Genomic DNA, 14,185 nt, shown 5'->3' with positions numbered 1-14,185 from the left:
TCACGCATGTCATTCAAATTGCGCACTCCAGTTGTAAAAAGCTTTGATGTTAGAGATTTTGTTTCAAGGATTTTTGTTTTACCGCGATATTGATACATACAAAATGTCTTAAAGGCAAACAATCTACCACGTATCAATAAAAGAAATGTACAAATAATAAAACAGCAATAAATAAAAACTATTTCCGCAAGTTCTTGTTCATAACGGTTTATATTGCAGACACATTAAATATTTAAACTAAACAGTCGAAGAAGCCCCTCAAGCACATGTACAGCAGAATGTAATATTCATGATATGGCAATATTTTGAATTTAAAAACATCCTCAAATGTGTTCAAACGGCATGTGAAAATAACGTGTATTTCCATGAAAAGCGCCGTATGGCCATTTACTGAAAGAATGCTTGAGTCCAAAACGATAGGCGAATCTAGTTAAGATGTAATTGTATAAGAGGATATTAAGAGGTTATAAAATACGCAATTATAAAAATATAACTAAAGAATGATCTTTCAAACAATGTTGTAAGGCATCAACATTTTGTCATTTGCCTTTCCATATACAGGATGAGTATCTGTATTTTAATGTTTTTTCTCAGGAGATTGTCTCGCCTATGAAAGCCTAGCAATAACAGTTTGATGACAATTGAAAGCCACATATCAGGCGAACACAATGAGGTATAAAATGTATGATAAGCAATATTGTAGAAATGTTTGAAATGGCACGAAACAGTAAGATTGAATGTTCTATGATAACCGCCGTTATTCAAAATTTCACCATTACCATGATTAAATGTTGAATTTTGCTTAAGCCGGTGCTAGGGGCGTGAACGGTAACTTGCTCTTTCCATTACCGTCCATGAATAGGCTAAATCAAACCGAGCATGCAACATTTTCAATTTTGTCGTTTTGTGCGTTCTGTAGGAATTCTTCATTACTCTCTATTGTGTCAGCTTATATCAAATAAGAAAGGGTGGTATCATAAGCCTCGTCTTATTTTCTGTCCTAATTATGTCTTCAATGACTTTTGAGATAATAAACAGATATGCAGAGTTTTACCGTGTAAATTTTGAAATAATCGCTCAAAGTAGGTGAGATACCAAAGGTTCAGTCATGCTAGGCTAAAATGAATATTAAACTGAAGACAATTCTTTTAACACTTAATTCCATGTCCCCACTATGGAGGATGGCATTTAAATTTGCACTTGTCCGAGCGTGAGTTCCCGGGTTGTGTCACATGTAGCTTTAAATGCTTGAGCGAAAGCCATGCAACTTCATAGGAATGACGATCAGCATGTGAAGGTGTGGATCTTGGGCTTTTGCGTGTGGATAAATTCAGAATCCCTATACAGCGCCCAATTGCCGTGTTAGGCTTTTTAGGGATCGGGAGTCTGGTTTTCTCTATCATACTAAATAATATTTACCTCGGGAATATTTGCCACAACCCTATTGTCTTCAGTTGATCAGCGTCATAATAAATAAATCACCTTGTTTATTTTACTTTGTGTTGGAAGCTATAAGCTTATATACACACTTTCGAATCCGTTCCTGGAACTGAGCAATGAGAGTAAAATTTGTTTGCTCAAGGAAACAACGACTTGCCCCTGGCGGGGTTTAAATACATGTCGCTAGCGATCGTTAGAATACTAGCCCAACGTGTCAACCCCTTGGCCATGCCGCCACTTAAATTAAAACTTATTAAATATGCGTGTGCCGTTTCTAAAGAAAATAAAACAAATATTTGAGCCGCGCCATGACAAAACCAACATAATGGTTTTGCGACCAGCATGGATCAAGACCAGCCTGCGCATCCGCGCAGTCTGATCAGGATCCATGCTGTTCGCTTACCAACTCTGTTACAAGTGGAGCAACTGATAGCGACCAGTATGGATCCTGATCAGACTGCGCGGATGCGCAGGTGGTCTGGATCCATGCTGGTCGCAAACGCACTATGTTGGTTTGCCATGACGCGGCTCATTTATTTCTGAGGAATGTGTCTGAAATTAAAAGAAAAAAATCATAGAAATGCAAAAACAATATATTGTGTTGGTGATATTTTATAAATTTTTCTTATCTTATTTTTGTTAGAAAAAAATTTACGGAAAGGATTTTTTCCCTTTTGACTTTATTGTGTTTTTTATAAAATGCTATAAATAGTTGTTTGGATAGAATAGATAGAAATATATTATTCATTTTTTTTAATTAGACAAGATATCCATACAAATCAGCAGTGATATAATTATTTTATTTTTTATAAGTTTTTTTGCTAGGATATTATCTCATTATATATGTTAAGTTCACCTGAGCACAAAGTAGTGCTTTGAGGTAATCTTTTGTGATGGTAATATGTCCATCGGTATTTGCTTTCGACGATTTCTCCCTTCTAAACCACAAGGCAGATTTTGACCAAACTTCATCAAACTGTTTAAGTTTAAAACAGCATTTTAATAAAAAAAGGCAATCTAATTTAATAACAAAAGCTTTGTATTTTAAGTTTAAAACAGCATTTAAATAAATAAAACAACAACAACAAAAACAAACACGAAAAGGCAATTTTTATTTTATTTCTAACCATTTAGAAAATGATACAAAAACTGACTTAAACACTGGATAGTTATTTCAATAAACGTTTTATACTATAAGGAAATGAATTATAACGAAATGAATAAATTGTGTTTTGATGGGTGTTTTCTGTTGCATAATTTAAAAGAAAAAACTTTCATAAAAATGGGATTACCTTTTTCCAAAGGTTTGTTCTTTACAACAGCAGATGTAAAGTGCCGTGTGACAAATGTTTAAATTTCCCCATTACTTCACGTTAGTGTTTCTGGTCCTTTGGTATTTTAAGTGTTGAAAAGGTTGTGAGGGATGTTGCACTCGCTCATGTACAGAATCAATCAAACCGAGTCAGCAAGATTTATGTAATTTAGTGGTGATAAATGCTTCCGGGGGACCACGCTTTTTCTGATTTTTATTACTTCTTAAATGGTACAGAAATCAACACAGGACACATAACTTATACAAAAGTGCCTCTAGGAAAAAATAGTAGCAAAATAGTGAAATCATTTGACCTGAAATATATTTCTCCGTTATACGTTTATCACCTTCAGGAAAGTAACAATTTGGTCAAGGTGAGGGATACACTATCATAGCTTCATAACCTCTGATTCCCTTTCAAAATTAATTTTGTTTAGTTCCGCCCATCGTTTTATCGCTTAAGGCTTTCTTTTACTTAGGGACTAGGGCATAAGCCAGTGGCTAGGGGGCGTTGATGGTAACTTATAATTTCCGGTACCGTCCATGAACGGGCTCAATCAAACCGAACCTGCAATATTTCAATTTTTTCGTTTTGAATGTTCCTTAGGGGTTTCCCTTACTCTATTTTATTTCATTTCCATTACTTGACATAAGTGAACAATAGAGAAACAGACAGATGCGCGGAACAGAAGGTCAGGGAAAAAAATTAACAACAAACATTGGAAAACAAAACTGCATCATGTGTTTCTTTTAATAAATAAAAAATAATTTCCTCAATATATATGTCATTTGAAAAAAAAACATGCAAATGTTGCTTGCAATTTATCTCAACTATTTACATTTGAACTAGGATAAACAATGTTAAGGCGAACATTTTATAATCAGTCAAAGTAAGGAATGAGACGTAAAACATATGGGAGGAATATGTCATTACATTTTTTTTATTTTAGTGTAACTAATGGGTAGAACACCTCACTTACAATTGAACGTTTGTTTTATATTTATACTTATATAAACTCATTAACATGAGAACAATTATGGACTGCCGGGCAAAAAAAATAGAATTATGTTTGTTTCCCCTTCCCGACCCATTAAAATTAGGGTTGGTTAGGTAGGTAGGACTTTATTTATATGTGAATAATAATAAATTATCTGAATATATGTATAATGAACTATTTAATTAATTTATTAAGTGCAATAGTATATGTGCATGCATTACTATATTCACAACTGACAAATGCAACAATTTATTAACTATGCTAGCTGTCAAAATTATCAGAATAGATTGTACTTATTGTACTCTGAAAGAAAAAAATACTTTCATCCCCTAAGAACCTGAAAAAAACTTTTTGGTAGGGTCAAATTCGTTGGGTAAGTAGGGAAGGGTCTTAAGGCCTCATAGCAAAATCCCTATACTATCATGTATTGTACACAAACATTTAAAACAGCAGTATCGGTATGATTGGGCAATGCTGGCCTTAATCTATACTTGTTCTAGTAATTAAAATAATCTTTCAATTAAGGAAAACCCATTCACGAAACTCGGCCGAAAAATCAAGAAAATATGTAATTAAACATTGATTTCTGATGACTGTGCAAGTATGAGTAGTAGCTCATTTGCTGAATTATTTAGGGTCTTTATTCAGTTTTATTTGTATATTTTATATATTTCATGTGTCTTGTCTACTGCATTGTCAGTGTGAATGCATATTTTATTTTTATTTCCGGAACAAAAGTAAGAATGAAAGGTTGCCACAGAATCAATTTTGTTATTTTTTTAAAATTTAAGTTGACTTTCTTAAATGTCATAGGTATTAGCGGGGGACGCAATTATTATCTCTGGCTGTAAACATACGCTGGAATTTAAAAACAGGCATTAAGTACTTTTTTTTATTGAATATAGCGGTCGTTTTTATCACATGGCGGTTGTGAAACCTTCTGTTATGACATTGATTTATGGTCTTATCCGCGAGTAATTTTTGCGGCATATTGCACTGATTTCACGACAGCATATCTGATACCAAACCATATCAAAAAGGATAAAGTAAGTCCTCAAACACGATAATCTTATTTATACCTACATTTTCGTATGCAAATTTTTTACAGTCACGTCAATATCTGTCTTAAAGTATATAAGATTGCATGTTAAAAATTATTCATTATTTTAAAACTCTCTTCATTTGCTGAGAACAATTAATTATCTCTCCTGCCAGCCGTTACCTAACGGTCAATATTATGAAAGTAGTCAGTTTTATTATGTCATGTGCTATTCTTTAATAAATGAAAGTTTATTTAATATTGGTTCATAGAAAGTTTTTTTCTACATAAAAAATAAGTATAAATATGCGTTATGCCTAAAAAATGTGTAGATCTAAATAAAAAATCGATTGGCTAACCCTTTGCACTGACACCTCGTATTCATTGCTTAAAATGAATGGTTTAATTCCCATATATAAAACATCACTAAATCATTTACTAATTGCTTTGTTTTCCCATGATACCCATCATTGCAAAAAGGGATCATAGAAAAACATTCTTGTAAGTAATGTCAAAATACATAAAGTTTTAAATTTTTTAATTTCTTCAGTTTACTAAATTAGACGATGTTTCAAAATTGCTGCACTTTTTCAAAAATATGTTTCAGTACATTTGTCATTTAACTTAGTTGTGACCACCAAATTCTACTAGAAAGGCTTATAAGATTATAAAATAGCTGTTTTATTTATAAGGGTATCATTATACGATATGAAGTGAATGTTTTAAACGTTTAAACTGTTAGAACGAGTTTTAAAATGATAAAATATGTTGAAAAAAGGCAGATTCGGTTTGAATATACATTTATCTGTTCGTGAGAAATGATGAAACATGCTCCCTTGAACTGGCTACAAATCTTAAGTTTTAATTTCTTAAATACATATTACAATATATAGCAAATAATACTGAACGAAGCTTTCCAACTGCATATCTACTGTTTACCAAGTTTACCAGGCTCCTGAACGTTGGCCCTTGTTGCTTGGTCGTGTTGGACTTTCTTTAGAGGTTTTTCTTATTTCTCTCTATTTTTGCGTTTATTGAACGCCACCTTTTCTTGTTGATCTTGTTTTCCATATTTTATCAAATATAACTTTGTGGAACCAATATAATGAAAAGGTGGAGCCATTTTCAATTAACCCTAACCTTTTATTTGAATTATTCTGCACGGTATTTTCTGAATAAAATAAATCATTTACGTTGCATATTTTGTAGGAAGCAACGTTTACAAATTAAAAAACGTTATATAATGTGACTTAAGGAGCAATTTTTCTAAACATTATAATGTGTCTGGTTTGATTCATATTTGCAAAAACACATGTCTGTCATTTACAAATGCTAAGAAGATACCAATAAAAAATAATCTTTTTGTCTAACATAAGGAATTTCCTCCCACTCAGATCTTGTATGACAAGTACTTTACACTGGTTAGTGCTATTTTTGACATCTAGCAAGAAATATAACCTGAGTCTGGTGTATTGTTCTTATATTAACGTAACGAAACAGAAGAAAGAGAAATCTGTTTTTGAAAACGACAAGGTGAATTTATTTATAAAATATAATTATAATATATAAAAATAGGATAGAGAAAAACAGAATCCCTAAAGGAATAGAGGGAAATAAGAATCCGTAAAGAAAGCCCAACGCGGCAAAATTGAAAATGTTGCAGGCTAGGTTCATTGAGCCTGTTCATGGACGGTACTGTCAAGTGCAAACTACCGTCCACGCAACCTAGCACCGGCTTAAGCAGAATTCAACATTTAACATGAACTGGTAAAATTTAGAATTTTGAAACATCCGCAGCCCAACTCGGCAAAAATTGAAAATGCTCCAGACTCGGTTTGATTCAGCCTTAGCATTGGTTTAAGCAAAATTCAACATTTATGCAAGAAAATTATGAACGTATGAATTTAGAAACACCTGCATATGTTTTCATACGGCAGTCATCATGAAACCTTAAATATGACACTTTCGTGTCATTCCATGAAAAGCGGCGTATGGTACCCAAGTAAAAGAAAGCGTGTGCATCAAACGCGGAAACAATGGCGGAACTAAACAAAACTGCATTTTGACAGGAGTTCAGGGGTTAGGAAACACTCGTAGTATTGTATAGAGAAAACGGAATTCTAAATAACGAAGGTTGCATTATAAGACGACTTGACATGCGCAACACCCGGACCATAGCTTCAAGGTAATGGTCACTTAAGTCAAAGCTTAACATGGTCTTTTATAGGGCATATTTTCTGTCTTGTCTATAATTATTTACTGTAAATGGGATTTTTATGGGAAATAACTTGGCACAAATGTTCACAATAATGGGACCATGTGCCATACACCAGAGACAGATTCCTACATATAATGTCAAGGTCACACTTGGGTGCCAAGCTTAACATGGCCTGATCTAGGGTATATTTTTTGTGTGGTATATAATTTTCTCATCAATCAAGAAATTTTGAAAAAAACATTGGCACAAACGTGTACAATGATAAGTAAACATGTTATGTGCAACACCCACACCCCCCGTACCTCAAAGGTTAAGGTCAAACTTGGAGTTAAAAAAATAAGAATAAAGATCAACAAGGCAAAGGCAACGTTCACACGGCCCCCGACACACTAAAAATACCTAGAGCGTACATAAGGGTGAAAGGAATGGGACATTTAATGTGAAATAATATCAACTAAAACGGGCCCATAAGGGAATTAAAAGGATAAGGGCTCAAAGGGTGAAAAGGTTGGGTGAGGGGGGGGGGGTAAAAATGGGTGAGGGGGAATTGAGAAAATACTTACGGTCAACGACAATCCAACAAGACAGACATCAAAGCCTAAAATAGGGTATGCTGCCAAATCAGACCCATGCAAAAATAAAATGTCATTGGTGAATTGTCCAAATACTTTGATGAATGAACATGAAATATACCATGTAACATAACATATCTTGTACTTCTTTTGTATTTATCACATTTTGTGGCTTTGAAATAGTGACAGCAATAATACAAATATATTTCTGTTGTCACATACACACGAGTTATTTCATTATATATTTTAATGAATTTATTGTTACCTGCATGTGCAGATCTACCATTAATGAAAATTCAGTCCAGATCGTACCTCAATCTTTTGAAATAGCACAATTTTGTGCTACATGTATCACTCCCCTTAGATGGGGGACGTCGTTAACTCTGTTACAAATTTTTCAATGGTATGATACTATGTCATCGGGCATCTGCTGAATGCTCCCACTAGGACAATTTTTTCGTCAACTCGAAGGTAAAATTCCATTTTCGTTAAATTTTGAAAACAATCGAGTCATTTTTATTGACTCCTCAAACTATTGTTTAGGCTATTTAATTCCAAGCGAGGCACATGCCGAAAATGTAATTCAAGTTTGAAATTTTTGTGTGTGTTTCACAAACAAGTATTTCTGTCCTTTTCTGTTGGTCTGGTCACCTAAAAATGGTTGCTGGGTCGTTTGGGGGTTGCGTTCATTAAACGCCACCTTTCCTTGTTGATCTTGTTTATCATATTTTAAGGTGTGTGGATAATGTGTAGGATAGTTTTCCAATATATATTTCTTATTAATGTTTTTTTAATAGCATCATTAAACACATTCACCTGCTTTTTTACTCCCGTTTGAGGTATTGTTGCTTTTTCAGCTTATACTCAAGAATTATAATCTCTTTCGTAAAATGCTGCAATTTGCTTCTAATTGACCATTGGATACCTCTTCACTTCACCTGTGTTACATACCTGGAATAAAGGTTAAATATTTTTTTTAGCATATTGGCCCAGACCCTTCTCTATATATAAGGCCTTTGAGGATTTTTTTTCTCATTAGCACAGTATATTTAAAATGTCTTGTGCAGGTTTTTAACTATGTTTAACAACATCAAAGCTGATCTTTGTTCTTTACTTTTTATAAGAGCTTCTATTTCTTTGATTATTTGACCTGTGGTTTCTGCATTTTGTTTTTCGTATAGTCTGTAATATCGCTTTTAATATTTGTCCTGAGTTCTTTGTTCAGATCTATCAATACTTTAAATTGTTAAATTCTTCTTCCGACCTGTCTGTTTGCTTAGACTTTCTGTTTTGTTGGTTGGCGGTTGTGGTGGTCTGCATGTGCGGCTTCTGGCGTTAACTGTTGACCCACCGCATTTTTCAGTTACTTTTACGTTTGCTCGATGCTCTATACTTGTGCAATTCTCCAATTACGACTGGTTTATCGTTTTTCTGCATACGATAAGTCTGCAGATGAAGTCTCTGCTCTCCTACCGTTTTCTTTCACGTTCCATTCGCTTGTAGTATTCATGTTTTTGGGTCATCCTTTTGTCATGTTCCCCACTTTGCAGCCTGTTAGGCCCATTGTTATTTATAATTGTAATAACTGTTTCTCTTTGTTTTCGTACATGATGACTTCATTTTACTTATTTAACCTTTTGTAACCATGACAACTGTAAGAATTTCACTTGGCGGGGATTCATTTTATTTACATTGTCTCGTTTATAGGAACATGGTGGGGATAAGAGCGAGGTTAGGTGCACCATTAACCGGTTTAAACTCCCCACCAGTCATTATTATGCTGCTGACCGTTCCAAGGCGTCGACCCACTGTGTTCCTCAGATGTATGTCTATGTTGTTTCATACTGTTTTGGTGACACTTTTGCTTGTGTTCTTTGTTGTTTTCTCGTCTACGGTAAGTATCTTCCCCATTGCCTCTAGTTTTTATTTCTTTGATTACCTCCCCCTTTCCACCGGTCTCCTGTCCCCTTCCCCTTTGTGGACCTATTATTATTTTCTTTGAATTCCTAATCAGTTACAAATTATTTATTATTTGATGACTTACCTGTCCGTGCTCTGTATTTGCCCTGTCCTGTTTGGGGTCCGCCTGGGCTCCTTGCCGTTGGTTCTTGTTGCTGGGTCGTGTGGGGGTTGCGTTCATTGAACGCCGCCTTTCCTTGTTGATCTTGCTTATCATATTGCATGTTCAATGAACACAACCCCAACACGACCAAGCAGCAAGAACCAGTGGCAATGAGCTTTGGCGGACTCCAAACAAAAACAGGACAGAGCACAAGACAGAGCACGGACAGGCTGATCACTAAAATTATGAATAATTTGTTACAGATAAGGAATTCAAAGATAACAATTAAATAATTGAATAATAGGAAATAATTTGAAACTGATAAGGAATTCAAAAAAAAAACAACAAATGAATGATTGAATAATAGGCCCACAAAGTCAAAGGGCATACGGGTAGGGACAGGAGACCCTGGGATGGTTGGGGGAGGGGTAAATTAAAGAAATAAAACCAGTGACAAAGGGGAAGATACTTACCGTAGACGAGAAAACAACAAAAACACAAGCAAAAGTGTCACCAAAACAGTATGAAACAACATCATTTTCTTGCCATGATATCAAACGTTAAAGACGTTACGTTCTCGTGATTAATATTAAAGAACACATTTGAAGCAAGTACTGTGAATAAAATATGTTCAAATTCTATTAGACAGTAAGAGATGCCGTTTTAAGTTACCATTATATTTATAATGAATTGGTCATACCACATCGTCTCGTCGTTTCTGACCGCTTTTGAAACGAAGCCGAGAAACTGGTTATGTTATTTTATGTTTTGATGCAAAATGACATTAAATAGTGTCGCTTCTTAATATAACTCATACCACAAAGTCTTTTGCAATCCGCCCACCTTTAAAAAATTGGTTACGTCATTTTATGTATTGAAGCAAAATGAAAATATATAGTTGTGTTTCCCCTCATACCAAAATATAGTTGCGTTCCCCTAATACCACACGGCACTGAAGTCAGTACATATGTTTCAATGGACGGAATTAATATCGATTAATGCCTAGCATTATACTTTTTAAATTAAGTATAAAAGGAAAAATAGCTTATCACTCATTTATAAAAAGTGGCAATATTTTAAATCTGTTTAATAAGACTCATATTTTAAGTTTAGATACTCGTGCTTTACTCACTTTACAAGGAAGATAGAAATTAATGTTCAAGTACGTTTAACAGATAAGAAGGGTACAACATTTATAAAGAAATTTTTCAACGACTTTGGAGAAGAAAGTTACTTTACCGTAACGTATCTTATAGTATGCTTATAAGTCATTGTTTTACATACTGTTTTTCTCTTTTTAAGAAGGAAAACTTTATTCACTTCGAATCTGAGGCATATTGTGCATAATGTGTAAATAATTCATAACATAAAACTTATTAATTTAGACTCTCTTATCAACAGTGATAATTTCTATTTCAGTTCCATCATGCCCAAGTAATGCTTTTCCTTTTTTCTGGAAAGCCTTTTTTACTCTAAAAGTCATGTTAGAGTTTCTATAAAGTAACAGAACAGGCCAATGTTCTGAACAATCTTTTGCTTCTATTGCATTTTAATACACAGTTATAGCGGTTTAGTATTTTGCATGGAAGTCCTTAATACTATTTTGTTTACATTTTGCTATGACAAATAATTTCCAATTTAGCGCTACTTTTTCAGGTTATATGCATCAAACATGCTTTAAAACAACTACTGCAGCGATACAAAACGCATAAATGGCCTTTTGTTAAAAAGAAGGAAACATTTGCTGTTTCTGGGGCATAATAGGTCATTTTACCTAACATTTAACACATTCTCAAACACGTTTTATATCAAAGGTTTACATCATTTTGCATATCAAAGCACGCGACAGATGTATAATAAACATTTTTCCCGGTATTTATATTGCGTGACTTCATTGTGTTTGGAAAATGTTACTCCCACATTTGCAGCATTGTATGGAAGCGTTCTGATGCCAATTTATAATGTTTTACAGAGAAGATAATTCCTAATTATTTTCGGGACTATTTTTACTGTGCAACAATAAAACAGGTTTTAGAGATACGTTAATATCGCTCAATATCACCTCTGGCTTTAGTATGTGGGTAGTAAGTTAAGCGGCTTGCCGCAATAAAAATTTGACAGACATAATTTATTTTCTTATATAATACTAGTATGCTTCTGGAAATTATGCTTTAGCATTTAAGTCCGTCACACACAGTGCTTTCAGCACTTTGTCATATATCCTACGTAGGAGAAATAAAGTTATACGTAGAAGTTATTAACTCCTTATATGTTTTATTATCTCCTACAAAGGAGTGATAAATTCATAATAAGGCTTTTTATCGCCTACGTAGGAGATATAAACTCCTAATAACGCTTCTTTTATCTCCTACGTAGGAGTTATAAAGTCCAACGTAGGAGTTATAAAGTCCTACGTGGGTGTAATAAAGTCCTATGTAGGAATTATAAACTCCTAATTAGGCTTATGCTAAAAATAAATTAGGAAATGCTAAAATTTAGAAATCAGTTTTTTTCTCTATTTGAATTGAATGTGTATTAATAATAATTGGGAATAAAATTTGGAATTGAATTTGGTAATATTGGTAACAATACAATGCAAAAAATTAAACTAAAACATGTATATTTTTGTTACCAGCTGCCATTTGTATCTAAATCTTAATATGTCACCCTTAAATGAACATTATGCCTCAGAAATGCTATCCTTTTTATTTCTAAAAATTTGCATTTCGTATAATTATAATGAATGAGTATTTTGTATCAAAGTCATTAGTAGTTTGTATAAAATACTAGTTTGTTCACATTTTGCTACCTTTAGTATACATACCGGCATGTTCGGTGCTGCTTTTTTATTTTAACATGCTCTTGATTCATTATTTATGAATTATTTATCACATGTTTCACAACTGAAAGCTAACATGCTGAAAACAATAAATGTCTCAGTTTATTCTTTGTCTGACAGTTTTCTCCTACGTGACTTCGTGAAATGAAACTTGTTCTATAAATGAGCCGTGTCACGACAAAACCAACATAATGGGTTTGCGACCAGCATGGATCCAGACCAGCCTGCGCATCCGCGCAATCTGATCAGGATCCATGCTGTTCGCTATCAGTTTCTCTACTTGTAATAGAGTTGGTAAGCGAACAGCATGGATCCTGATCAGACTGCGCGGATGCGCAGGCTGGTCTGGATCTATGCTGGTTGCAAACCAATTATGTTGGTTTTGTCGTGACGCGGCTCAAATGAAAGTGGCTAGACAATCACAAGGGAGACATATCGCCTGTATATAGACATAAAACAGCATATATATTCCAGGTGAATGTCTTTCTCTAAATAGAAATCAAATGTTATGTTTTATTTCAACTGTTTACATGATAAAAGAAAGACATTATATTATATTTAACTGGGAAATGATCGATAAGCATTACAAAAATAAATAACTAACTAATAAAATACTCGGTGATTGCAGGAGCGGATTCGAGAGTGTTTCTACAAGGCATCTTGCCTCCAATTCAGTCAAACTAAATAAATTCTGTGTAAAACGGTTAACTAAATACTTATAAAAAATGGGTCCTTTCTTAGCAAAAAAACTGCCAGTTTGTTTAATAACACTATGTATTAAGTAATAGAAAGGACATCGAAACACGAGGCTATCTGATTTGTACGAGGAGGCATAGCCCCCGAGTATTAATCAGATTGCCGAGTGTTTTGATGTTCTTTCTCTTTTGTATCATAGTTTAACATAAAATCGCGTTCTCTGTTTTCACAATATGAAACCCCGGAAAAAAGTTTCCAATAAACGAGCATCTGAATACGATATTTCTGTTGCTTTCCCTTTCTCTGTCGTCACAATAAGTAAACCCCAGCAAAAATGTGCCAATCAATGGGTATGCTCTGAAATGCGGGTAACTAATATCCGCGTCCCAATTAACGCACTGTGCATGCAATAATGTGTTTACCTATAGCGTTTAACATATCATATCTGTATGTACTTAAAAGATGTTTATTTTTACATTTAAAAAGAAACTGTATAGAAATTAATAGTATTTTCAAAAATCAAATTTGAGCATAATATATCTTTAATATGCATTTAATTTGTTTTCAATTATATAAATCTCTACATAAATTTACTTTATTTAGATCGATAGTACATAGTGAGAACGAGATAAAATAAAAATATATTAGTGTTGACATTCAACATAATGGGTTAAAGCATTATATTTATCAAGTCATTATTTGCTTTAATACTGTCAGTTATATTTGTTTTGCATTGATAAACATAGACAATTGTTTGTTATTAATAGCAGGGAAGGGTAAAAAGGTAATCGATGAACTTTCTAAGTGTATAATTGATATACGATGTTGTCCATATTCATTAATGATAGTGTAGGATATCTTTAAGCCATTTATTAAAGTCTTCTTTGAAGTTCATTATACATTACACGTTGAAATAATCCAGGGTACTGCTCAAAACGAATTAAATATGCTTAAACCTTACTCTTGTCTTTGGAAGAAATATATAAAATATATTTTTAGAAATGTTATC

Source organism: Ruditapes philippinarum, unplaced genomic scaffold (genome assembly GCF_026571515.1).
Source record: "Ruditapes philippinarum isolate M1 unplaced genomic scaffold, ASM2657151v2 ctg2032_1_1_1_1, whole genome shotgun sequence".
In the NCBI taxonomy this organism is placed as follows: domain Eukaryota; kingdom Metazoa; phylum Mollusca; class Bivalvia; order Venerida; family Veneridae; genus Ruditapes; species Ruditapes philippinarum.
The sequence above is the reverse complement of the archived record's forward strand: the minus strand, read 5'-3'. Positions refer to the sequence as shown.